General features: G+C 39.2%; 1 long non-coding RNA gene across 1 annotated transcript; it reads right to left on the reverse strand.

Moving 5' to 3' along the window:
• Positions 1-968: 968 nt before the first annotated feature.
• On the reverse strand, positions 969-24,849 carry LOC102404867. Its single transcript, XR_003104531.3, has 8 exons — positions 24,329-24,849; positions 13,512-13,637; positions 13,177-13,286; positions 12,796-12,888; positions 11,181-11,398; positions 6,419-6,549; positions 3,323-3,539; positions 969-1,915 (listed from the first exon to the last, which is right to left on the reverse strand). It is a non-coding gene; the product is annotated as an uncharacterized LOC102404867 (long non-coding RNA).
• Between the last annotated feature and the right edge of the window lie 676 nt (positions 24,850-25,525).

Consider the following 25,525-nt stretch of genomic DNA (forward strand, 5'->3'; position numbering starts at 1 on the left):
AGTAGCTAAGCAAAAAGTAGCCAGAAACAGGGAAGGTGGTGGAGGTTTGGGCTGAGGGTCCAGGAGAACAGCTAGAGACCAAACAGGAAATTGGAAAAGGGGAACTCCCTGGTGGTCCAGTGCTTAGGACTCTGTGCTTTCATTGCGGAGGGCCCAGGTTTAATCCCTGGTGGGGTAACTAAGACCTAAGACTCCACAAGCCCCGCAGCTTTAAAAAAAAAAAAGGAAATCGAAACAGGAAACAGAGTGGAGAGCCCTGGTGGCCTTGGACCAGGCTCACTGGACATTGTTGAAGACAGCAAGACCAGTTTTGGAAACCACCCACAGGTAAGAGGGGGATCCTAAGTTCTTTCCAGGTTTGGTCAGAGCTGGATGAGAATCAAGCGCCTCTACCTGGCAGCCGTGGGAGAGGCAGGGCTGACAGCGGCTACCCTGATCACTCACTTTTCTCCAGAATGGACTATAGCAGCCCGCTAATCCAGGGTTCTCATTCCTGGCTACAGACCAGATCGCCTGGCACAGTTTAAACAACACTAGTGCCCAGGACTTCCCTGGCAGTCCAGTGGTTAAGAATCTGTGTTCCAAAGCAGGGGCTGCAGGTTTGATCCCTGTTCAGGGAGCTAAGATTTCACATGCCTCATGGCCAAAAAAAAAAAAAAAAAAAACCCATAAAGTAGAAGCATTATTATAACAAATTCAGTAAAGACTTTAAAAAAATCACTAGTGCCTGGGCTAACCCTCCAAGGTCCTGATTTTACTGGTCCTGGTTGGTAGGATAGATCATTGTTAATAATGTACAGCCAGGGTCAAGAACCACTTACCCAATCTTGTCTGTCCCCCAACCCTTCCTCCCAGGGCGGACCTCCACACTTGTCTTTCTAAACCACAGTTTAGTTAGACACCCTACCTGCAATTCTTGAAGGAAAAAAAAAAATTCACACACACACATACACAAGGATGAGAAAAACTTTTTGAGAGTAAATTTTTAATCTACTGATCATGCACAGAAGTTATTTAGCTTTAGAACCTGTAAGGTAACCTAATACAGACATTTTCCCCTAGCCATATATTTGCATGCCCTCCAAAGTTATGGTCTGACTCTAAAAAGATAAGCAATGTATTGTAAGCCTTCAGAGTACTTCATATTAAAGAGATTCCTTAGCAACTTAAAAATGATGAAATACTAACTTATCAATAACTATTATATACATTTATTCTTATCAAATAGTGGAATTCTAGGGTTTTAAAATTATTTATATATTTATTTTCAGCTGTGCTGGGTCTCGTTGCTGCTCACGGGCTTTCTCCAGTTGTGGTGAGTGGGGGCTGCTGCTGCTCATTGCAGTGGCATCTCTTGTTGCAGCCCAGGCTCTGGGGCGTGAGGGCTTCCGTAGCTGCAGCTCCCAGGCTCTGGGGCGTGAGGGCTTCCGTAGCTGCAGCTCCCAGGCTCTAGAGCCCTGGTTCAGTAGTTGCGGTGCACGGGCTTCGTTGCCCCGCGGCATGTGGCATCTTCCTGGACCAGGAATCGAACCCATGTTCCCCTGCATGGGCAGCAAGATTCTCAACCATTCTTGGACCACCAGGGAAGTCCAATTCTAGGGTTCTTACTAAAGAATCTTACATGCTAAAGAGAAAATAAGAGAATGCCAGGATACACTGATGGGGGAGGTTCTTTGGGACCTGGGGTCAAGGCAGGGCCTCTTGGAGAAGGTGCCAGTTGATCTCAGGCCCAAGTGAAGAGAAGGTAGTAGTTATGGGACCATCTGGGGAAGAAGGCTTTCCAGGCAGAGGGAATCATCAGCGAGAAAAGAGGCAGAGGTTTTCGGCTTGGTGATCAGTGAAGAAAGGCCATAGTGCAGCCTCTTCAGACGACAGACAGCAGTTTATCATCCCAAATACGGAGCACCCCAACCAGCTGAAGGGCAGAAAACAAACACCACAAAATAAATGAGGAATAGGAGCCAAATACAGTTTCAAAGCACCATGAACAAGCACAGCTGGTGTTACAGGCAGTGTGCTGGGGACGATATTATGCGCTTTTGCATAACATTTATCAAGAACAGAGAATGGCATGGCCCTGCTCAGTTTTCCCTAGGAGTGATACAAAATAATCTTTTATTAATCTTATTTTAAATTTGTTACCATTGTACATGATCTCAGAAGACCAAGTGGAGAACATTTGAAATAAATCAAAGGAATAAATGAATATGAAAGAAAAGACAATTATATGCTGCAATAAAAATTTCTGCCCATTCTGTTACACTGTAAAGCATTTTGTAAATGTAAATATTGTACATAAATGTTAAATAAATCTATTAATATGAACTTCCTCTGGGTTTTTAAAAATAAGAATCTCGGTAGGCAAAGAGTTAGCATTTCATATTGAAAAGTTCCCTCAGGCCCACTTTCCAGCTTCTAACAGTTACAACAAAGCCATTATCCCAGTAGAGACAATGAGAGTGATGCTCAAAAGCCTTGAGTTGGGGGCAGACAGACCCAGGCTCAAATTCCTACATGGCCATTTAATAATTGCATGACCTCGAACAAGGTAAGGTATCTCTCCAAGCCCTTATATTGAAATGTCTAAAATGTAATGATTCTTTTTATCAAAAATTGTTATTGTTGGAACAAAAGGAGGTTCTGTTGAGAATAGGGCGCAGTGGCCATGGCATCTTCAGGTTCACCATTCCTCCCATCATCATCTCATCAGAGGGCATGGCTGTGTGCAGGGGGCTCATGCTCACACACTTAGAAAAACACAGGACAGGCTCAGGATAGAAGAAAACTGTGGCATGGCTGCCCCCTCCCTTTGGAAGACTTGTAATGGACAACAAGCCCGCTGTAGCTTTATCCACCCATCCTCTCTGACAGTTAAGAATCCAGGACTGATGAGCTCAGTTTGTTGCCAACTGGTTGTCTGTGTATCCAGCCTAACCAGTTTGACTTCTTCTTGACTGAGGAATTTGATAATAATCTTAAGAAGGGTTTCTGGAGAGAATCTTTCCTGCAACAAATTGTTACCCGGAAACTCATAAAGGATACCACCCATCCATACAAACAGAAATTCAACTATGTGGCAATTAGTTACTTTGGAGGACTATAGAGATTAATGTTACTCGTGATGGAGAAAGATATTCCACTTTAGGCATACTTCCTATGCTGCCAGCAGGGGTATGAACATATTTTTTTCCCTTTTCCATTCAAAACAAAGACAATGAGTGCATTAATTAGAAGCTGTAGGATTTATTCTAGGTAACAACTCAGAATAAAAATTGAGAGAGGGAAAGGGAAAAGACTATAATCAGGAGTCATCCATCACTACCTCATCTGTTGGTGAGGTTACACTCCCAGGATTCCAGCTGTCTGTCCTGAGTTTACTCTGCTTCACAGCTTTGGACCCTCTGCAGAGTGATTGAGCAAAATGGCCATGCCCTTGTGCTTCACCAGAATAACCATGGCCTCCTCTGGACCAAAGGGTGTACTGTTTCCTTACTGACATCATTAAACACTAGGTGTATCCGGATGACAAATTTTGTTCTCTGTAGGACAAAAAAGACAGAGAAGGTTAGCTGCTGTTCCAGTGTGCATGCTCTGTCTCTCAGTCATGTCCGACTCTGTGACCCCATGGCCCACCAGGCTTCTATATGGGATTCTCCAGGCAAGAATACTGGAGTGGATTGCCATTTCCTCCTCCAGGGGATCTTCCCGACCTAGGGATCGAACCCATGTCTCCTGCGTCCCTATATTGCAGGAAGATTTTTGATTACTAAATGACCTTATGAACACAAAGTCTTAAAGGCCTAGCATGGGTTTGTGGCGGTGATTTAGTCGCTCAGTCGTGTTCGACTCTTGCAACCCCCACTGACTGTAGCCCACCAGGCTCCTCTGCTCATAGGATTTCCCAGGCAAGAATACTGGAGTGGGTTGCCATTTCCTTCTCCAAGGGACCTTCCCAACCCAGGGATTGAACCCAGGTCTCCTGCACTACAACAGATTCTTTACTGACTAAACCACCAGGGAGCATGGGTGCAAGCACACTTAATATTCAAAATACTACATGAGTTATGTAGAATAAACAAGCTGTTTAGTTTCATGGGAAAAAAAAATTAATGACCCCAGAGTGAGAACTCAGGTTTAAATCTGAGGTTGATTACTGAGCAGCTGTGTGACCTTGGATGTGGTCATTTCACTTTTCAGAATATATTTACTCATCTATAAAATGGGAATGATAATATTTATTTCAGGTTCCTCATAGCACTGTGGTGGAAATTAAAACAGAGAGTGTATGTGAAAGCACTTTGAAAACTGCCAGAGGAGCTGCCGTGTAAATGGTATCATTATTACCAATTTCTAGAAATTATTGAACACCATATCCTTAGACCATATCGGCAAGTAGACACCTGACAAATGAGAACTCATTACTGTGTCATATCCCATTGTCTCTGGCTGTTTTCATCCTCAGCTGATAGGGTGGGCCTGTGGGCCCTGTTAGCATAAATCCTTGGTAGAGGGCATTTCTCTAAAGGTAGAAAGAATTTCTAGATCCTGTCCCACCGCACCTCTGCGTCCTTCCACATACTCATACCACCAAACATACATCACTCAAAATTCCTAAAGCAAGATAAGAGAAACATAGGAAATATATAAGCTCCTCTGTTTTAGATTTCCCCACTGTTGTCAAGATTGTTTACAGATCCAAATGGCCACAGCCTCAACTCCTGAAATCCTTGTAGAATAATAACTGTCTATTTACCATGTGTTGAGCACTAACTGTAGTGGGTCACAGTGCAGAGTATCCTTTTTAATCCTCACAACAAGCATATGGAATACTGTTACTGCTCCCAGTTGAAAGATTGGGAAGTTGAGACTTGAAGAGGTTAAGCAACCTTCCTGAGGGTCATATGCTAGCTCCTAAGCGGCAGAGATAGGACTAGACTCTAGGTCTGCTTGGCTTCAAAGTACATGGTCTGACTGCTACATTATCAAGTTTCTCCTAAAACACTGTTCTGTTGTTATTGTTAGTTTTGTGTAGAACCTGCCATTGGGAGAAGTGGTTATTGAGCACTTAGACTTCTTCAACGTCAAACTAGAGACTGTCAAATGATTCATTTTTCCACCTAACAGATATTTCCAACCAACAAATACCTACTGTCTGCTAGGTATTGCACTGGGGAGGGAGGGAGGGGTCTGATACTGTGAATGAATCCTGTCTCTTAATCCTAAAAGAGATTTGGTGTAAGGATAATAGATCAATGACAACTTTTTTTCTAAGGTGTGTTGACATGTATTGCATCAGGAAAATCCCTTCAAATTATAATACAAACTCATGAGGATTTTCTTCATCATCTATAAAAAAAAGTCACCCTAGGATTTCTTTAATTTCATGCATTCAATCCATGAAACAATAAAAATTTGCTAGGTTTTTATTAGGAGGCAGTCACTGTGCTAGCCAACCTCAAGACAATATTACATCTATGAACACTTTGTGTGCTCACTGCCGTTCCAGAAATACCAGAGAACATCTAATGTTAACACGTGTTCATTCTTAGTTATGTAACTTGACAGGGAAAGAACGTAGTTGAGATAAAAGTACATATATCTATAAAGCTTTGTATATATACATATATCTCCATACATCACTATGACCAAAAATTTGAGACTCTTCCCACTTTAAACTTTCACAAAGATGTTTTGAGCTTATAAACAATCTTCTTAATTTGCTCTGTGGGGGCTTCCCTGGTTGTCCAGTGGTTAAGAATCCACCTTCCAATGCAGGGGACGTGGGTTCGATCCCTAATCAGGGAAATAAGATCCCACATGCTGTGGGGTATCTAAGCCCTCATGCCACAGCTACTGAGCCCACATACACTGGAGCGTGTGTGGAGCAACCAGAGAATTACATGTGCTGCAACAGAGATTACCTGTGCTGCAACTAAGACCAATGCAGCCAAATAAATAAATGATTTTTTTACATTTGCTCTGTGGAAGAAATGTTTATAAACCATACAATAGCTAAAATTAGGCTGCAAAAAAATAAAAGAGGTAAAGGGAGAAATGAAAGGCAGCACAGGTAAGCCAGAGGCTAAGTAAATTCTTAAATAAGCATCAGGGTTTTTAATGAGCTTTTCATGGTTTCTGAGCACCCAGATCAAATCAAGCTTTCATTTTTCGGAATGATGGTTCCACTTTGTACATTAAGCTTATTTTCAGATTTGTGGGGGCCTTCTCTTGGAGAGATAGATGTAAACTCCCCGAAGGAAATGGCCTGGCTGTATTTCTTTATACCTCCACAGTGAACAAAACAATTCTGGGCACATAACAGGCACTGAATATGTACTTGCTGATTAACAGATTAAGATTCTTGGAAAGGTAACAGTAGTACATGAAAGATTGCAGAGAACAAAAACAGAGATAGTACCTAAAAGCAACCATCTTCCCATCTGTTGGAAGCAGTTAGAATACGGTGGTTAAGAAGCCAAGTTCTGTCATTTTCTATTTATGAATTTTTGGGAAAATTACTTAATCTTCTGTGCCTCAGTTTATTTTCACCTATAAAAATGAAAAAAAAAAAACCAAACTGTCTATATTATAAAGCTGTTATGAGAATAAAATATAGTTAATATAATAGCATTTATAACACTAGCATATGATAAATGGATAATAAATGTTAGCTATCATTATTTGTGATTCTTTTCTCTTATTTTTGAGACTGAAGAAGTGATTTAAAATGAGAAAGATGATGTAACAGATTGATTTACTTCAAAGATAATAGGAAATTTAGTTCTTTACCACCACTAAGTTTAACTTAAATAATGAAATTCACAGATGACTTCAGGTAAAGAATGGCAGACTGCCCATGTGCATCTACTTTCACTCCCTCCAAAGACCACGAAAATGGCAGAAAACAATCTTATTTACTGGGCTGCATTGGGTCTTAGTTGCCACATGTGGGCTTAGTTGCTCCAAGGCATGTGGGATCTTAGTTCCACAACCAGGGATTGAACCCGAGCCTTCTGCATTGCAAGGTGGATTCTTAACCACTGGACCACTAGAGAAGTCCCAGAAAACAATCTTTTAAAGGGATAAACCCATAGGGATTTGGAGAATTAAGAGAGGATATAACAGCAATGAAGTTTCTTCAGTCAGACCCTCACATCTATGGAAACTGGGTTTATACCAGTTCTGACACGGATTGCAGAACAGTGGGGAAGGATAGAGAGTGGTTGGAAAAACACAACAGAGCATCCAAGAGATGTGAAACAATAACAAAAGATCTAACTTATGTATAATTGGCATCCCAGGAAGAAAACATAAGGAGAAATAATACTCAAGAATATTCCAAAATGAATAACAGATACCAAACAACTCAAAGAACACCTAGCAGAATTAACACTCCCCTCCCCAAGATACGCCCACACCATATGCATATTACATAGAAACTGCTGAAAACCAGAGACAAAGGAAATTATAAAGTCAGCCAGTGAAAAAAAAGACACACAGCATATAGAGGAATGAAAATTAAAGAGTTAAAGTAGACTTCTCCAGAAACTATACAAGGGATGAGGTCTCTGTAGCCGAACAACAGCAAAAACCTGTTAAGTCAGAATCCTAGACCCAGCAAAAATGTCTTTCAAAAAGGAATAGGAAATAAAGACTTCCCTGAACCAAAACCATAAAACAAATATGAGCAAATTCATTGCCAGTAGATCAATGTTACAAGTAATGTTAAAGAAAGCTCTTCAGACAGAAGCATATAATAGCAGACAGAAATCTGAATCCTCACAAAGAAATTAAGAGCACTGGAAATAGAATAACTAAAGGTAAACAAAGTCCAAATTTAATTTTTTGTTGCTTTTAGTTGCTCTGAAAGATAACTACCTAAAGCAAAAAGAGTAATATTGTGTATTTATAGCACATGTAAGAGTAAATATGTGGCAAAAACAGAACAAGAGATGAGAGAAGAAATTGGGGATATAGTGTCCTTATAGCAAACATGAAGTGGGATACAATGTGAAAGTAGACTGATTAAATAAGATGTACATGGTAAACCCTAAAGTATTCAATTTTTTAAAAAGAGTTGTACATGATAATTCAATAGTGGAAATACCACTGACTCATAGGAAATGCTCAATTAATTAAAAAGGAGGCAAAATGAAAGGAAACAGAAGACAAAATGGAACAAATAGGAAACAGCTGGTTAGATAGTAGATTTTAATTCAACCATATCGATAATCACATTAAATGTAAGTTACACTAACTCAAAGATAGATTGTTATATTAGATAAAAAGCAAGACTCAACTATATGCTGGCTACAAGAATACCACTTTAAATATAAAGACATAAATAGATTAAAAGAATGAAAAAAGATATTCCATGCAGACACTACTCAAAAGAAAGCTAAAGTAGCTTTATTAATATCAAAACAAGATTGAACAAGAAATATTACCAGTGATAGAGAGGCTTATTACACGATGAAAAAGGATTCAATTCTCCAAGAAGACAGAAACATTAATGACTTTACGCCTATAATTTCAACAACTTAGAACAAGTGGACAAATCCCTCAAAAAGCACATCTTACCAAAATTAGCACAAGAAGACATAGAAAAAAATCAAAGAGCTTTATATCCATTTTCAAAATTGAATTCATAATTAAAAACCTTTCAACAAAGAAAGCCTCAGGTCCAGATGGCTTTACTCACAAATTCTATCAAAGGTTTAAGGACAAAACTAATACCAGTGTTATATAAACTCTTTGAGAAAATAGAAGGAAATGCTTTTCAAGTAGTTTAATGAGGCCAACATAACCCTGTTATTAAAACCTGACAAAGACATTACAAGAAAAAAAATTATAGACCAATATCTTACATGAATAAATATACAAAGTCCTCAATAAAATATTAACAAATCAAATTCAGTGTTATATGAAAAGGACAAATGTTATTAATAAATGGAGCTTATGCCAGGATTAAAGGTTGGTTTTACATTATGAAATCAATAGTTGTAATTCATCACATTAACAGAATCAAAGAGAAGAAAAATCTCAATTGATGCAAAAACATTTTTGACAAAATGTCATACTCATTCATGAAAAGAAACTCAGAACACTAGGAAAAGAAAGGAATTTCATCAACTTGATAATGGGCATATATGAAAAAACAACAGTTAATGTCATACTTAATGGTGAAATATTGAATGCTTCTTAGTTCAGGAACAAGACACCCAATGTCTCCACATCTATTCAACAATATACTGGAAACCCTATCTAGCACAACAATGTAAGAAAAAAATAAAAGTATAAAAATTAAAAAGAAGCAAAAGTCTTTTTTTTTGCAGTTGACATGCTTGTATATAGAAAACACTCTAAGGAATCTACTCCCACAAAACAACTAAAACTGAAAAGTGAATTTAGTCACAAGAATTAAGGTCAATATACAAAATTTATATTTCAAAAGTTACCAGCAAATTATTAGAAAGTGAAATTAAAAAGCAATCCATTTACATTTGTAGGAAAGGCATAAAATACTCAAAGATAAAGTTAAGAAAATATAGATAAGACTTAAATTCTTAAAACTGCTACATACTGTAGAAAGTTATAAATAAAAACTTAAACCATATAACATGTTTAGGGATGGGAAAAATCAATACTGCTAAAGTATCAATTCACCCTTAATTGATCTATAAATTCAGTACAGTCCCAATCAAAATTCTATGAGGCTTGTAGTAGAAATTAACAAGTTGATTATATATGTACATGAAAATGCAAAAGCTAAAAAATAGTAAAAATAACCTGAGAAAGAAAAACAAATTTTGAAAACTTGTACTTTTAAATTGTGCTGAAAACTACAATAATTAAGATGCTGTTACTTGCATAAGGAAGATAAAAAAAGTCAGTGAAGCAGAATCAAGTCCTGAAATACACACACACACACACACACACACACACACACACCCCCTATGTGGAAAGGAAAGTTTTCCCAACAAATGATGCTAGAACAATTGTATACTCATATTTAACAAAGAAAGAACCTCGACCTCTACATCACACCATACACAAAAATTATATTTAGATAGGAAAGGAATCCTTCATGTAAAATCTGAAACTAGAAAGCTTCAATGTTTTCTAAAAGAAAACATAGAAGAATATTTGTATGATCTCCTGGTTGGCAAAGAGCTCTTTGATAAGATACAAAAAGTACAAATCATAAAAAAAATCATAAGATGGACATAACTAAAATTTAAAATTTCTCTTCATCAAATAATACCACTGAGAATATAAAAAGATAAACTACAGACTGGGAGAGAGATTTGCAAAGTCGATTCCTGACAAAGAGCTTGTTATCTAGAATGTATCAAACTTCCATAAATCAATAATAAAAACATCCCCAAAGTGGAAACAAATGAGCATCAATAAAGAAAATTGACAAACAGTAGTATTTTCATATAATTGAATGCTACTTGGTAGTTAAAAGAAATAAGTTTCTGCATGAATCTCAAACATATCATTTTGAGCAAAAGAAGTCAGGAACAAAAGAGTACATAATATCTAATGCCTTACAGAGAGTTCCAGAGCAGGTAGGTCTAATCTACAGTGAAAGAAATAAGAAGGGTGATTGCTTTACAGAAGGGGACTGATTGCAAAGATCTATAAGGGAACTTTTGGGGGTATTGCAAATGTTCTGCAGTTTAGTGTACAGGTACGTCAGTATATTCTTTCATTAAAATATATATGGTGATGGACAGGGAGGCCTGGCGTGCTGCAGTCCATGGGGTCGCAAAGAGTCGGGCACGACTGAACGACTGAACTGAACTGAAAATATATTGAATGGTACATTGGAAATCTGTGCATTCATTGTATATAAATTATACCCTGGTTTTTAAAAAGAGTAATTAAGGAAAATCCACCTTCATGGTCAAGGGAAGAAGCAAGTCACATTTATGTAACATCCCAAAACTGGTAAAGCAAAACAACCTATTTCTCCCTGTGACATTATTTTCTAAATAATCTGCTGTAAGAATTGAAAGTGGTTGCCTCTGATGGGCAGGGTTGGGGAGCTGGGGAGAAGGCTTAATTTTTTTTATTTTTTAATCACAAAACCTGGAACTACTTGACCCTTCAAAAATCTGTGTATATATAACTTCAGTAAAAATAGAGAACAACAACAACAACAAAAATCATACCCATTTGCAAGTTGGTGATATTAGCTTCCATAGAGAATTACTGACATTCGTTTTCAAGAGGAAATTATTTCTGATGGGTGAATCTGGCAGAACTTCAGGCTGTTAAGACCAGGAGACTTGAGTCAGTCCATTTGCTGTTGGTGTTCATATGGGCCACCTTGTTACCAGTCAAGCAGAAAAGACAGCAGGGAACTCAACACATCCAGGGTGATAATACACTGGAAAGGGGGGCGTTAAATTAGAGGAAGTGAGCAGAACTGTGACAGAAACCCGGTCTGTACTCCCTAATTACAGAGCCTCACTTTCACCAAACTGACACCAACGTTAAGTCAAATTAAATATTGTCTAATTAACCAGCATATACAAGAATTCAAGCCCAGTGACTAGGTAGGATTCAGCCCAATAAAGGAAACTTGAGTACTTGTAAATGCTCAGTCACTCCCCCCACCCCACCCCCACCTGCCATCTCCACCAACTGCTACAAGATTTGTCCATTTTGTTTTCACGCATCTCCACTTTTCAGGGCTCTGCTTGTAATATTTACAGAAAAAGGCAATGCTGGTAAACAGTTTCACACAATGAGGTGTGAGAGTTGATAGGGTCCTATTCAAGCTCTGAACTCTCCTGATGAGCTGCCAAAAGTCGTTATGAATGGCCCGGCTGACAGGGTGATGACTGATAAAGGAAAAAACAAACAGCTCTGGTAATTCATGAAAACACACAGCGCTGAGACAACTCAAAGTGGCGAGTGACAGTTAAGATAATGGAATTTTGGAAGCTTTTCTTAAAGGGATCCTCAGTATACAATTATTCTGTTAATAGATTCTTCCTTAATGTAGCTGGATCTTCAACTTTTTTCCCGCTGAAAGATATTTATTATGATCGCTGGCAGAGAGGTGCTGGTCTGGGCTTTTATACTATGATCAGTTTTTCATATAATTTCCTCTTTCCAGAGCAGGATGAATTTTAGCTGAAGCCTAAGCCTGCCATTTAAAGAAATAAAATATCCTATTTCCATTTCTATTATGAGAAACATTTCAAAGCATTCTTCCCTCATTTCTTTCATTTATAAACCATTTGCCACAAACCTTTGATTAGAAAATAAATATTGGTTTACACACTCAACTGCTAATATTTTAAAAGACAACAATTTAAATGTGGTTGAAGTCAATTTCCAATTCACATAGCCTATTTGGGGTTCATTTCCTTAAATCAGGCGTGACCAAGCAAGAAAGTATCAATTTGTCACTGTTTTGCCTTTGTACCCAATGTTTTTTCATGAAGTGCATTGTGGTTTCTGTAACAATGGCCTATTTCTCAATTAATGTTTTAGAAAGCAGGAATATAAAGATATATATAAAGCATGTGTATATGTACATAGACTACTGCAACGAGTAAGGGGAATGTGTTCTCAAAAGTTGTATTTTAGAGCCCAGCTACTGAGAGGTCTGGGAACAAGCAGCTTGTTAAAAATGCAGAATTTCAGTCCTGCCCAAACCGCTGTCCCCCTGCCCCCACAGAATCACATAATTTGCATTTAAACAAGATCCCCAAGTGAATCATATGCACATAAGGTTTTGGGGATCTCTCTAATTTAGATGACTGAGTTTTTTACCTTAATAGTTGAGCTTCCCTGATAGCTCAGTTGGTAAAGAATCTGTCTGCAATACAGGAGACCTCGGTTTGATCCCTGGGTTGAGAAGATCCCCTGGAGAAGAGAAAGGCTACTCACTCCAGTATCCTGGCCTAGAGAGTTCCATGGACTGTATAGTCCGTGGAGTCACAAAGAGTTGGATGCCAATTTTACTTTTCACCTTAATAGTTTAAGTTTTAGAGAGGAGAAAGCTTATAGATAAGAGGACCCATATTTTCCAAAAAGTTTAAAACTATGTCATAAATACTTTAAAGCTGCCTCTAAATTGTTTAATATCTTCATTCAAAGCTCTTACTTTCTTTTCCTCCCCTTGAAGAAGTCTTAGAGCATCCTTGAACTCACCAAGCCTTCTAAGGGAGATTCATCCTTTCCATGAATCATGTTCCTTTATCCCAAACATTGATAGTTGTCCAGCACATTCCTGAAGGATAGGCATGGTGGAAGGGTAGAGCCTGGATATTAAAAATCCAGAACCTATTGTTAGATTTAAAAAATTGAATCACGGTAGTGAACCATATTACTTTTATAACTAATAAAACATTTTAAAAACATTTAAAAAATCATATTTTGATTGTAATGTTGACTGTTCTGCTAATACAAGACAGAGTTGGGTATTTTACAGGAGAGATGACAGAATCCTTGGAAAGGCCTAGACAATAGAAGTGGCTTTCACTCACCTGCTAAAGTCTGCAAAAATCCATCACTGGACGCATATTCCTTTCATTTTGTAGTTGATGGTATTTGTGGCATCTTCTTTAGACTTGGAGGGATCTTGAGATGTAGTCCAGCTCTCAACAAATTTCCTGGGTGTTGAGAAATTTAAAAACATGTAAACACTTAGGGTGGACTGAAATACTGTAAATAAAGACAAAAAACAAAGGGTAAACTGGAGAAAATATTTGCCTTCAGGGCTCATTTCCTCGATTGAAAAGGGGTCTATATAATTCAGGTGGAGAAAGATATACCAGTGGAAAAGTGGACAAAGGATATGGATAGGCAATTCACACTCAGAAGTAAAAAATACAAACAGGGAACAAATGCATGAAATGGTGCTCAATGATATTGATAGTTAAAGACAAATCCAAGCAACTATGGGACAATGGATCTTACCTATCGTGTTGGCAAAAATGAAAATACTTGATAACATCCAAGAGGTGCATTCATCCACTGTAGATGAGAATGTATTGGTCTGACTGTTTATAAGGGCGCTTTGGTAGTATCAATCCAAATTCTGAATATACAGAAATTTTAATCCAGCTACTTTACTGCCAGGAATTTAATCTAGAAGAATACTTGCAAAAGAACCTTAGATGAGATGGATGAGGCCCTGCAGCGCAGCATGACTTGCAGTATTAGATTGGTAGCATCTACAAGGAGCATCACTCCAGAGAGCTGGCACCCATGACCGCACAACCCAACAAAAGAAGACTACAGCATCTGGGGGGCCAGCTGGGCTCTGGGGGGACTCTTTCTGCAACATTCCATTTGCCTAGTTTAGGCCTCTGCATGATGGAGTGACTGCAGAGCCATTTTGCAATGGGATTACTTGAAAGTTGGCTTGTAGGGAGTATTGATCATCTATTATGGTCTTTCTCCCCAGAAACTTGGTGCTGCAACAGCTCAGCGTGTCACCTGACTCCAAGGAAACCACCCAGGTATGTCCAATGTGTGTTAAAAGCAGGTGCTGTTGATCTGATTCTCAGAGCTGTGTCACATTGACACACAGCCAATGAGTTAAACCCCTTTTGACACGTTACACCAGCCTCTGACACGTTACACCAGCCTCTGACACGTTACTGATGTAAAATGACATAATGTGTTGAAAATGGTAATATTTAAAACTATGATAATATATAGATCCAAATAACCAGCAGGTAATATCATTTTCAAATATTAAAATGGAATGATAGTAATTACTTGGTCCCATTCTGAAAATGCACCTTTCTCAGAATGATGATAATCACATAATAATAGCAACTAACATCTACTTAATACCTGCTATTTACAGACATATGTTATGTGGATTATCTCACATCCTCTTCACAACAGTCCTCTCAGGTAGGTATGATTAATAACCCCATTTTGTAGACTAGAAAACCAAAGGCCAGAGAAGTGAAGTAACCTGCCAGAGGTCACACTGCTGCTAAGTGGCAGAAGCTCCTTAGCAACATGGCTACATACGCCTTCTTTTAAAGGAATCCAGAAATTTCAATGGGCCTTTTCAAACTCACTTCAAAACCTAGATGATATCTCTGACACACACACTGAAAAAGAAATACAGAGCATGTAAATGGTATGCTTGGCTTGCTACATGAAAGTCATCAGGCCAGTGACTCAGCTTTTATGAACCACTGTTTCTTTATCTTACAATGGAGATAATGACAGTACCTTTATCACAAAAATTGTGGTGAGAATTCAACACTGTTAGGAGATGAATGTGTCTCCCTCTCCCTCATCCCAAATTTATATATTGAAGCCCTAATCTCTAGAACGGTTTGGAGATAGAGCCTTTAAAGAAGTGATTAAGTAATAAAATGAGGCCATTTGAGTGGCCCCCTAGTTAATCCATTCTAACTAAGGAGGGTCCTTATAAGTAGAGGAGATGAGGGCAAGAGGCACATGGATGCTTATACACAGAGGACAGGCCAGTGAGGACACAGCAAGAAGGTGGCCATCTGCAAGCGCAGGAGAGACCAGACTCGCCAACACCTTGATTTTGGACTCCCAGTCTCCAGAAATATGAAAAAATAAATTCCTATTCTTGAAGCTACTCAATGTGGTATTTTGTTATAGCAGCCCTGAAAAATATTTCAAATATATTTAGAATAACTACCATAATATCCAGCAAATAGTAAGTCCTCAGTAAATGGTTTTAGTATTAGTTCAGTTGTGAATACACACACACATACACTGTCACACACACACACTCACAGCCTTTGTTTTGACTTAAGGGGCATGTATCCTAAGGTGCATAATCTGAAAAATGCCTCTGGTCCAAACAATAGACTTTTCATGAGACGTTTAATTAAAAGACTAAGGATTTCCCTGGTGGTCCAGTGGTTAAGAATCTGCCTGCTAATGCAGGGGACACAGGTTCAATCCCTGGTTCCAGAAGATTCCATATGCCATGGGGCAACTAAGCCTGCGTGTGGCAAATACTGAAGCCTGTGTGCCCTAGAGCCCATGCTTCACAATAAAAGAAGCCACTGCAATGAGAATGCCACGCACTGCAGCTAGAGAGTAGACCCCACTCATCACAGCTAGAGAAGGCCTACGCACAGCAACGAAGACCCAGCACAGACAAAAATAAATAAAATTATAAAAAGAGAAATGGTTTAAAAAATTAAAAGACTGAACATAGCTCACTTTTCAAACTAATAAAGTCTAGTTAACACTGATTAAAAGTCAGTTACTATTATATGGCATCCTATTATGATGTTAAAACTGCATGTGACTTTGGAAAATTCCTTTTTTTGCCTGGTAGTTACACAAAGCACATGTAGTTCAGTCTAGGCTGGAAACTGATGCCATTTGGAGAGTAATACACAAAAGTCATGACAGAAAGAGGGTGAGAATATCCAAACATAAACCAGTGTAGACTCCCAGAAAACATAGAACTCTGACATTTCCTTGAATGAAGCTACCCAGATCAGAGCTGGTCTATAAATGTCTCCTGAAGCACCAACTCCATCACTTGCCTTAAACTTGTCTTAAGGCAGGCTCTAACGACACATCTGGGCTCGGGGAAGAGTGCCAGGTGGATTAGGAATGGCTGTTTGAACAAGGGGAGAAAGTTACTATTCCTGGTCTGGAAATTAGTTGATGGATCCTTCTGACTCCTTAAGTTTACAGCCTATCAGATTCAGGCTATTATGCATATTGAATGCATCTCAATTCTGTAAGTCAGCAGTTCTGAATTCACTAAAAAGTAAGTGTTTTCCTTTATACATCTATTTCTTGAGACATTTAAGCTTTGTTACTTAAGAACATAAGGAGAACACTGCCTCAGGCCAACAAAGACCATCAATCTAATCACTGTGCAGGTTTCTCAAGCCAACAAATCCATACAATCAGAAGAGGAAGAGGGTTTTTCCTCCAGAAGTCACCATGGTAGGCTTTTAGGTTGCCGCCAACAAATAGGCATGTGGTTCACACATTTGCATCAATCTTAGTTACTGTTGAAGTTAACTCCTGATGATCGCATGTTATCATGGAGGAGGCCAGGTCGTGGCATGTGTCACCCACTGAACTGTCCCCTGGAATGTGAGAGGGGACATTGGCCCCACGCCTGAACTTCATTTGTTTCTACACAGAGGACCGAAGCTCCCACTGTAAGCATGAGTCAAGGCTGATGCAGTAGCCAGCCAACCCCGTCTCCTCAATGGAGAAAGTTCTTCCTAATGATTAACAGATAGCATTTGCATCCAAAGCACCAAGCCCAGTTGTCTAAAGTAAGGTGCTAAGAGGTCTAAGAATCTGGGTTTAAGCCCCAAATGGGCCAATTAGCTTCACGCAGAGAAACCTGCAGCTCCACTCCAGCTATAGTCTGCCCTGTGAGTTAGGGGGAGGAAAGAGACAGAAGCCCAGAGGGACAGGGAGACTGACTCAAATCAGGTTCAGCACCAAAGGGCAGGTGCTGCTGAGAGAACCCCACCCCCTTTCTCCCCAAGATCATCACAACAGATGTGTAGTCCGCACTCAATACGTATCACTGCAGAAGGATAAGAGAAGATGCTTAATGTTCTAAGTTAGTCATTGCGTCCCAAACATGTGATGCCTGTGGCATCTCACACAGTTCCTTATGCACAGGGATGTGCAATAAGTATCTGTTGACTGGCTACATTTCAAAATAAAAATCAGCCTATTACTTTCATCCGATAGAACAAAGTATGCTCACATCTCTATTAAATCTGTTGAAGGAAGCTGGCTCATGAAGCAACTTATTGTACTGTGTTAAGGATTCTCCCCAAAGTTTGTAAATTAAAAAAGAATTATTATGTTACTTTAAATTTTCACTCAAAATAAGAAGTAGAACAAAATAAGAATTATGTTGGTTTATTTTCAATGGTGAAAACAATCTAGAAGACGTTAAAGACTTCTTCAAACTTTAAGAAATTCTAACAGGCAAAAATAAATTTGTTTCAAAAATCCAGCAGGCAGGCTGCTGTTAAGATGATGCCATAATTTAGAAACTCATTGTGCTTAATCCCGATATTAAATTAGTTAATAACTTTTTTAAAGAATAATACTTTTCAGAGAGAAAGAGAGCTATTCTGTTCATGACAGTCTGTTGGTACCTAAATTGTCAGAAGTCACTATAAAGTAAAACATCAACAAACAAAGAGAGAGATGACTCCAGTCAGGGGGTGTCTGGCTTATATTTATTCTAGCTTCATTTATGCTCTCCAGCTATGCACAGTGACAGTTTGTGAATGACACATTTCTCATGCCATTCTGGAAGCAGTGCCTCCTCAGGCTGGCTTCACTTGCCACCAGCAGAATTGGCATACTGTGGAAAACATTCTAAATGACTGCTTTTTTTCCTGAGAGATGCAAAAAGATGCGCTTTCATGGATAGCAAGGGATCCCTTAACTGATTCCGTATACTTTGCACATTCTGATAGGAACCTTCCCAATTGACATTTAGTTATGCTTTTTAAAAAAAAAACAATAAAAAGTTGCTTCTAAAAGAATGCAATCTCTCATTCAAATATCGGGGTTTCTAGCACCTTATCTGAAGAAACCCCTGTAAATCCTCTCCCCTTTCATTGTCTCCTGAGAGGTTTTAATAACCAGGAAGCACAAAGATGGAACTTGAATTCAGGCAGCATAAGTGGTAACCTTCTCCCCCACTCCCTGTTCTCTACAACCCTGTGGAATGCTTTTTGAAGTCAGAAGGAGCTCCCTAGGAGGTGAGGGCTGACTTTGGCTGCCAGCAAACAGAAATGTTCAGCTACTTAACACGGGGCCACATGTGGCAGCTACAAAAACACCATCAGGATGTGAAATCTACTTGCTTCAGTGGTAATCCCCTTACCCTCAAATCTTTGCAAACCTAGGGAATAGGTAAACTTGGTGGGGAAGAGCGGAGAGAAATAGCCTGTGATTTTAGTCCAAAATTTGTACTGTTGGGTGAATCTTGAAACATATCCTGCTGTGCTTTTTTTCCACATTGCCCTTTGAGTCTGCAGTCTTGGGCTGCATGAGTGTTGTGTTTAACACAAAGCCTGGGGTGGCACAGGGGTTTTGCAAAACTGACTAATAGGTGTTTTATGTTAATTATAAGTCAGAAGAAAGGCGATGTCAGAGTAGGTTCCCAAGGCGCCCTTCTCAGGCTAAGCACTGTATTTACTTAAGTTACATCAGACTATAGCTTCCTTTACCCTGTGGACAGAGGGCTGTGTGCACTTGCCCAGAATGACCTGGGGCCCACTTTTGTGCCCTTCTGGAGGTGCCTTGGTGAGCCACAGAGTCTGGTCCTGCTATTTCCTATGAGGCATCAGTGCTAAATGCAGTGCTCACCCTGCAAATGACGGGTGACCAGAAGTGTCAGGCACACGTTTTCTCCTCAGTGCCAACAGGAGTTGGACCAAATAGATGACCTTTGTGATCTTTTCTTCCTCTAAGAAGATCACATTCACCAAATGTGATCTTTTCTTCCTCTAAGATGTCATGACTCCAGCCAGTGATTCTGTGATACTTAAGTGTAGAGGGAGGAAAACATCACAGAAACGGGTAGAACATGTTGACACCAACAGAAGCTTTGGCATCAGACAAAGCCAGGTCCAAGTCCGACTTCTCTCATTCATGAATCCCATGGACTGAAGCAAGCAATTCATCTTCTCTGAGTCATAGTTTCTTCATTTATAAAAACAGGAATAACAGAGATAATTTACCCCCTGGTGGGAATTAAATGAGATCATATATAAGGAAATGGCAACCCACTCCAGTATTCTTGCCTGGGAAATCCCAGGGACAAAGGAGCCTGGCAGGTTACAGTCCATGGGGTCGCAAAAGAGTCGGACACGACTTAGTGACTAAACAACATCAAAATGTTGCACATACAGTATGGTGCCCAGCACGTAGGAAGTGCTCAATAAATGTGAGCTCTCATTATTAACACCATGAATCAACTCCCAACCCCAGATCACTGCTCTACACACTCTTCTCCAAAAAGGACAGGGCTTAAGTCATCACAGCTGGGACACAGATGTGAGGGAGTGAGGAGCAGACATAATCTTCCTCTCCACATGGATCCAGCTTCACTCCTTCGTAAAGCAGTATGTGGTCCCAGATCTGGCACTTGAAAGGCAACATGGGTGCCTCTGATGGCAGCTTCCTCCAGGCCAGGCAGAAGGAAAACGGTGTACTTCCTGCAGTCTAGAACAACCTATCTCTGCTGTGTTTATTTACTCAGCAAATATGTACCACGCAGGTGCCAGGATTTGCATTAAGAGTGATAAAAGATAGAGCTTTCAGCCTAGAGAGACCAAAAGACAATACAAGAGGGAGAAAATGGAGACACCCCCAAGAGGGGTCTCTGATGAGGTGACAGTAAAGCTGAGACCCGAGGAAGAGATAAGGTTCCATTCCAGGCAAAAAGGATGCAAGTATGTAAGGAAAAAAGAAGGAAGACATGACTGCACAAAAGATATCAAAATCATCTTCAAAGACATCAAAACAATTTCGAAAGCAGAGAGTGTGGAGAAGTGATAAGCTGGCTTTAAAGAGCAAAGGAAGCTAGAATCTAAATTCTGCAAAGGGGAGCAAAAATGAGAATGAAGCCCATGGCACCTAAAGGCTCAGGAATGGGAGGAAGCAGGTATGGTGGAGCGTCGGGGCTGAGGGTTAAGGTGGAGATGGGCTCAAATTCTTTGCACAGCAGTAAGACTCCCAGATCTTCTCCCCTCTCCTATGTATCCAAGCAATGGTCAGGGGCAGGAGACATTAAATTAAAGGGTCCAGCCTCAGAGATTCCATGCAGAGAGAAGAGCTGTTCAAGACACGGGGCTTAAAAAAGCCACATACTTTTTTTTTTTTAATTTTATTTTATTTAACTTTACAATATTGTATTGGTTTTGCCATATATCAAAATGAATCTGCCACAGGTATACATGTGTTCCCCATCCTGAACCCTCCTTCCTCCTCCCTCCCCATAGCATCCCTCTGGGTCGTCCCAGTGCACCAGCCCCAAGCATCCAGTATCGTGCATCGAACCTGGACTGGCGACTCGTTTCATATATGATATTTCAATGCCATTCTCCCAAATCATCCCACCCTCTCCCTCTCCCACAGAGTCCAAAACACTGTTCTATACATCAGTGTCTCTTTTGCTGTCTCGTATACAGGGTTATTGTTACCATCTTTCTAAATTCCATATATATGCGTTAGTATACTGTTTTGGTGTTTTTCTTTCTGGCTTACTTCACTCTGTATAATAGGCTCCAGTTTCATCCACCTCATTAGAACTGATTCAAATGTATTCTTTTTAATGTCTGAGTAATACTCCATTGTGTATATGTACCACTGCTTTCTTATCCATTCATCTGCTGATGGACATCTAGGTTGCTTCCATGTCCTGGCTATTATGAACAGTGCTGCGATGAACATTGGGGTACACGTGTTTCTTTCGATTCTGGCTTCCTCAGTGTGTATGCCCAGCAGTGGGATTGCTGGATCATAAGGCATGTCTATTTCCAGTTTTTTAAGGAATCTCCGCACTGTTCTCCATAGTGGCTGTACTAGTTTGCATTCCCACCAACAGTGTAAGAGGGTTCCCTTTTCTCCACACCCTCTCCAGCATTTATTGCTTGTAGACTTTTGGATCGCAGCCATTCTGACTGGAGTGAAATGGTACCTCATAGTGGTTTTGATTTGCATTTCTCTGATAATGAGTGATATTGAGCATCTTTTCATGTGTTTGTTAGCCATCTGTATGTCTTCTTTGGAGAAATGTCTATTTAGTTCTTTGGCCCATTTTTTGATTGGGTCATTTATTTTTCTGGAGTTGAGCTGTAGGAGTTGCTTGTATATTTTTGAGATTAGTTGTTTGTCAGTTGCTTCATTTGCTATTATTTTCTCCCATTCTGAAGGCCGTCTTTTCACCTTGCTTATAGTTTCCTTTGTTGTGCAGAAGCTTTTAAGTTTAATTAGGTCCCATTTGTTTATTTTTGCTTTTATTTCCAATATTCTGGGAGGTGGATCATAGAGGATCCTGCTGTGATGTATGTCGGAGAGTGTTTTGCCTATGTTCTCCTCTAGGAGTTTTATAGTTTCTGGTCTTACGTTTAGATCTTTAATCCATTTTGAGTTTATTTTTGTGTATGGTGTTAGAAGTGCTCTAGTTTCATTCTTTTACAAGTGGTTGACCAGTTTTCCCAGCACCACTTGTTAAAGAGATTGTCTTTAATCCATCGTATATTCTTGCCTCCTTTGTCAAAGATAAGGTGTCCAGATGTGTGTGGATTTATCTCTGGGCTTTCTATTTTGTTTCATTGATCTATATTTCTGTCTTTGTGCCAGTACCATACTGTCTTGATGACTGAAGCCACATACTTTTTAAAGCATACTCCCTGGGGCCTTCCTCCTCCTTGCTTCCAGAAAGTGTGAAAATGTCAGTTGTTCAGTTGTGTCCGACTCTTACTGACCCCATGGACTGTACGTAACCTGCCAAGCTCCTCTGTCCGTGGAATTCTCCAGGCAAGAATACTTGAGTGGGTAGCCATTCCCTTCTCCAGGGGATCTTCCTGACCCAGAGGTCAAACCCCAGTCTCCTGTACTCCTGTACTGCAGGCAGATTCTTTACCCACTGAGACATCAGGGAAGCCCAAGTCAGGCACTAAATCAGACCTCCCAAAGAGGAAATTGGTAGGTTCACCTCTCAAGACCCAAGTCTAACGAAAGGGAGACTTTCAAGAAGTTCAAGGGTTCCTCAGAGTCAAGAATGGCTTGCCACTTGATCCTCCAATTCATTCACCAAAAAGCTTCACAAAGCTACACACAGCTTCCCATCAGCTTTTGAGTACCTTTCTCTTAAATATTATACCTAATGACCACAAGACATTTGAGGAGATCCTCCAACAGAAAGTAAAAGACCTAAACATATCAAAAAATGGGATCGGGAGGAAGCTGAGACCATGTGGAGCACCAAAGGAAATAGGGCTGAAAATCAAGTTATTAACAACCTCAGAAAAATAAGGGAAGATATCATATCAATGAAACAAGAATATGCAGTTAAAGAACAAGAGCAATCAGGGTATAAGATAGAGCTCTTAGAAAAGTGTCACACCTCCAGTAAAGACATTCTCACATGAAAATATTTTACTTCTTCCCATACTTCTGTAGAAAGCTGTGAAAGGACGTGCTCCATGAAAATGAGAGGCAAAAAGAAGAAGACATAAAGCAAGAAAACACAGACTCTAACACAGGACAACAGAAATAGAAGTTTCAGGATGACAACCAGGTGGCAAAGCAAGAAAGCAATCAATGCAAACTGGAGAAAGAGGGAAAGAAAGTTTCCAGAGAGAGATCCCTAGAAAAGAAAAACCAAATAACCAAAAGAGAATTGATAAATTATTATCTGGTAGACCTAACAGTTTAGAAACTCTTGATAGTGAATAATGGATGGAGCAAATGGAAATTAATCAAATATAGAAACAAGTCCATCATTAGCATCAAGGGAAAAAAGTGTAAATGATTAGGGAAATTTAGTTACACTATTTTGCCCAGCAGTAAAAAGCAAATTTAACCAAAAATTATATTGTGAGAATAAAGTTTTAGAACAATAGAAATGGGAAACTAACAAAACCATATATTCATGCGTCATGAGTGGAAGTCAATAAAGCACTCCTTTAACTGATAAGCAAAGCAGAAATCATATGATTTAGAAATGTGAAGGCAAATAATGGAAGAAACAGCTAGAAATTTTTCAAGGGTTATCTCTGAAGAGTAGAATGGAGTGAAGAAGGGCAAGGTGAAGACCTCCTGTTTTTCTTTTAGTGCTAGTTCACTGTTAACTAATTCATCATTGTTACCCTGATGAAAATAAAAATTAAAAAGACAGAAATAGATTAATAGAAATTCCAGAGCAAATCACACTGTGAACAGGTGTAGGAATAACTACTATGGAAATGAAGTCGTCCCTCTCAATGGAGCAAACTCAGAGATGACAGATTCAAAAGACCCAGAGTGAGTGATGGGCAGTCTATCAGTATCACTGAAAGGCCCACCTGGAGAACAATAGATTCTGTTAGCAGGACAAGGACTCTGGGGAGGCAGGTGAGGCCCCTAGAGTGCAAAATTCAGGGAAGCACACACTCTCAGCATCATGCGAGGTCTGCCTGACTTTGAAGTCACTGACAGTGATCACCTCAGTTTTGCACCCCCTGGGCCTCCCTTGGCCTACTCTAGTGCCAGCCCTTCCCCACACTCACTCACCCTCACTCACAGGTACAGTGGGTTGTGGCAGCAGTGTGTGCTACTGAGAATTGCTCACCAAATGGAAGGAGAAGTGTGCCTGGGGACGGCTCGCTGTTGAGGTCTGGAGCAGCGGGAGAAGCAGGAAAAATGTGAAATAACTCCAGACTCTCAAAAAAAAATCACAAGGAGCACCACACTGGGGAAAAGGTTGCCTTTAGTAATCTAAGGGAACAAAGACAGAAATTTTATATCAATTAAATGCACTATCCACCATGAAGATACAGTAGAAACAAATCTTTACTCTATGAAACAACACAGCCTCAAAATATATAAACACATTATTGGAGATACAGGAGAAGTTTTCAAACCACAAGCTCCAGGCCACTGACAGGTTAAGACATGTGGAAAATAAGAATGTAGAGTATTTGAAAAACATAATTAACAAAGTTGATTTAATAAGTAAACTTAAAGATACTTTTCCTAAAGAGAGAAGGCATATTTCTTTAAATATGCAGAATGTTTACAGACGTTAACTGTTTGACTACAAAGGAAATCTCAACATACGACCCAAAGGGCAAATGATACAGGCTTTATTCTCAACCTATTATGAAAAAAAAGAAACCTAAAATAAACAATATATGGATAGCTCTCTCCTCTTTATCTATGCCCACCCCCCCCCCAAAATACTGCTGTAACCACTTATTTTTTAATGCTATTTTCAAAACAAATCTTTGGTTAAAAAATAATAAAAGTGTAAAACTATAGGCTATTCAGTTAAGAAAGACAATGAAAGCAATATATATATATATATATATATATATAAACTACTGGACACAGTCAAAGCAAAACCCAAAGGAAAATTTATAGCCTAAAGGTATGTATTAAAAGCAAAGAGAGAGGAAAAAATAAACACACTATACATTCAGCCAAAAGACCCAGGAAAAAGTCAATCATATAAACTAAAACAAGTAAAAGGAAGAATTAAGATGAAAGAAAAACAAGTCAAAAACAGGATATCAATAAAATCAAAATTTTTATATACATAGACCAATAAAGTAAAACTGTTGTCTGACAAAGATAAAAAGTGGAGAAAGCAAAGTAAGCTACATTTGGATTAAGAAACTGTACATAGTTAGAAATATAGGGAAGATGGTTTAGGTGAAAATACTATGTATAATAGAACTTCACAATGATAAGTTTAAAATCTAATGAAATAGATCATTTTAAGAATTTTTAAACTATCTAGAAAAAAAAACAAGTATTTACCCCCTCT

This window comes from Bubalus bubalis, chromosome 18 (genome assembly GCF_019923935.1).
Source record: "Bubalus bubalis isolate 160015118507 breed Murrah chromosome 18, NDDB_SH_1, whole genome shotgun sequence".
NCBI lineage: Eukaryota > Metazoa > Chordata > Mammalia > Artiodactyla > Bovidae > Bubalus > Bubalus bubalis.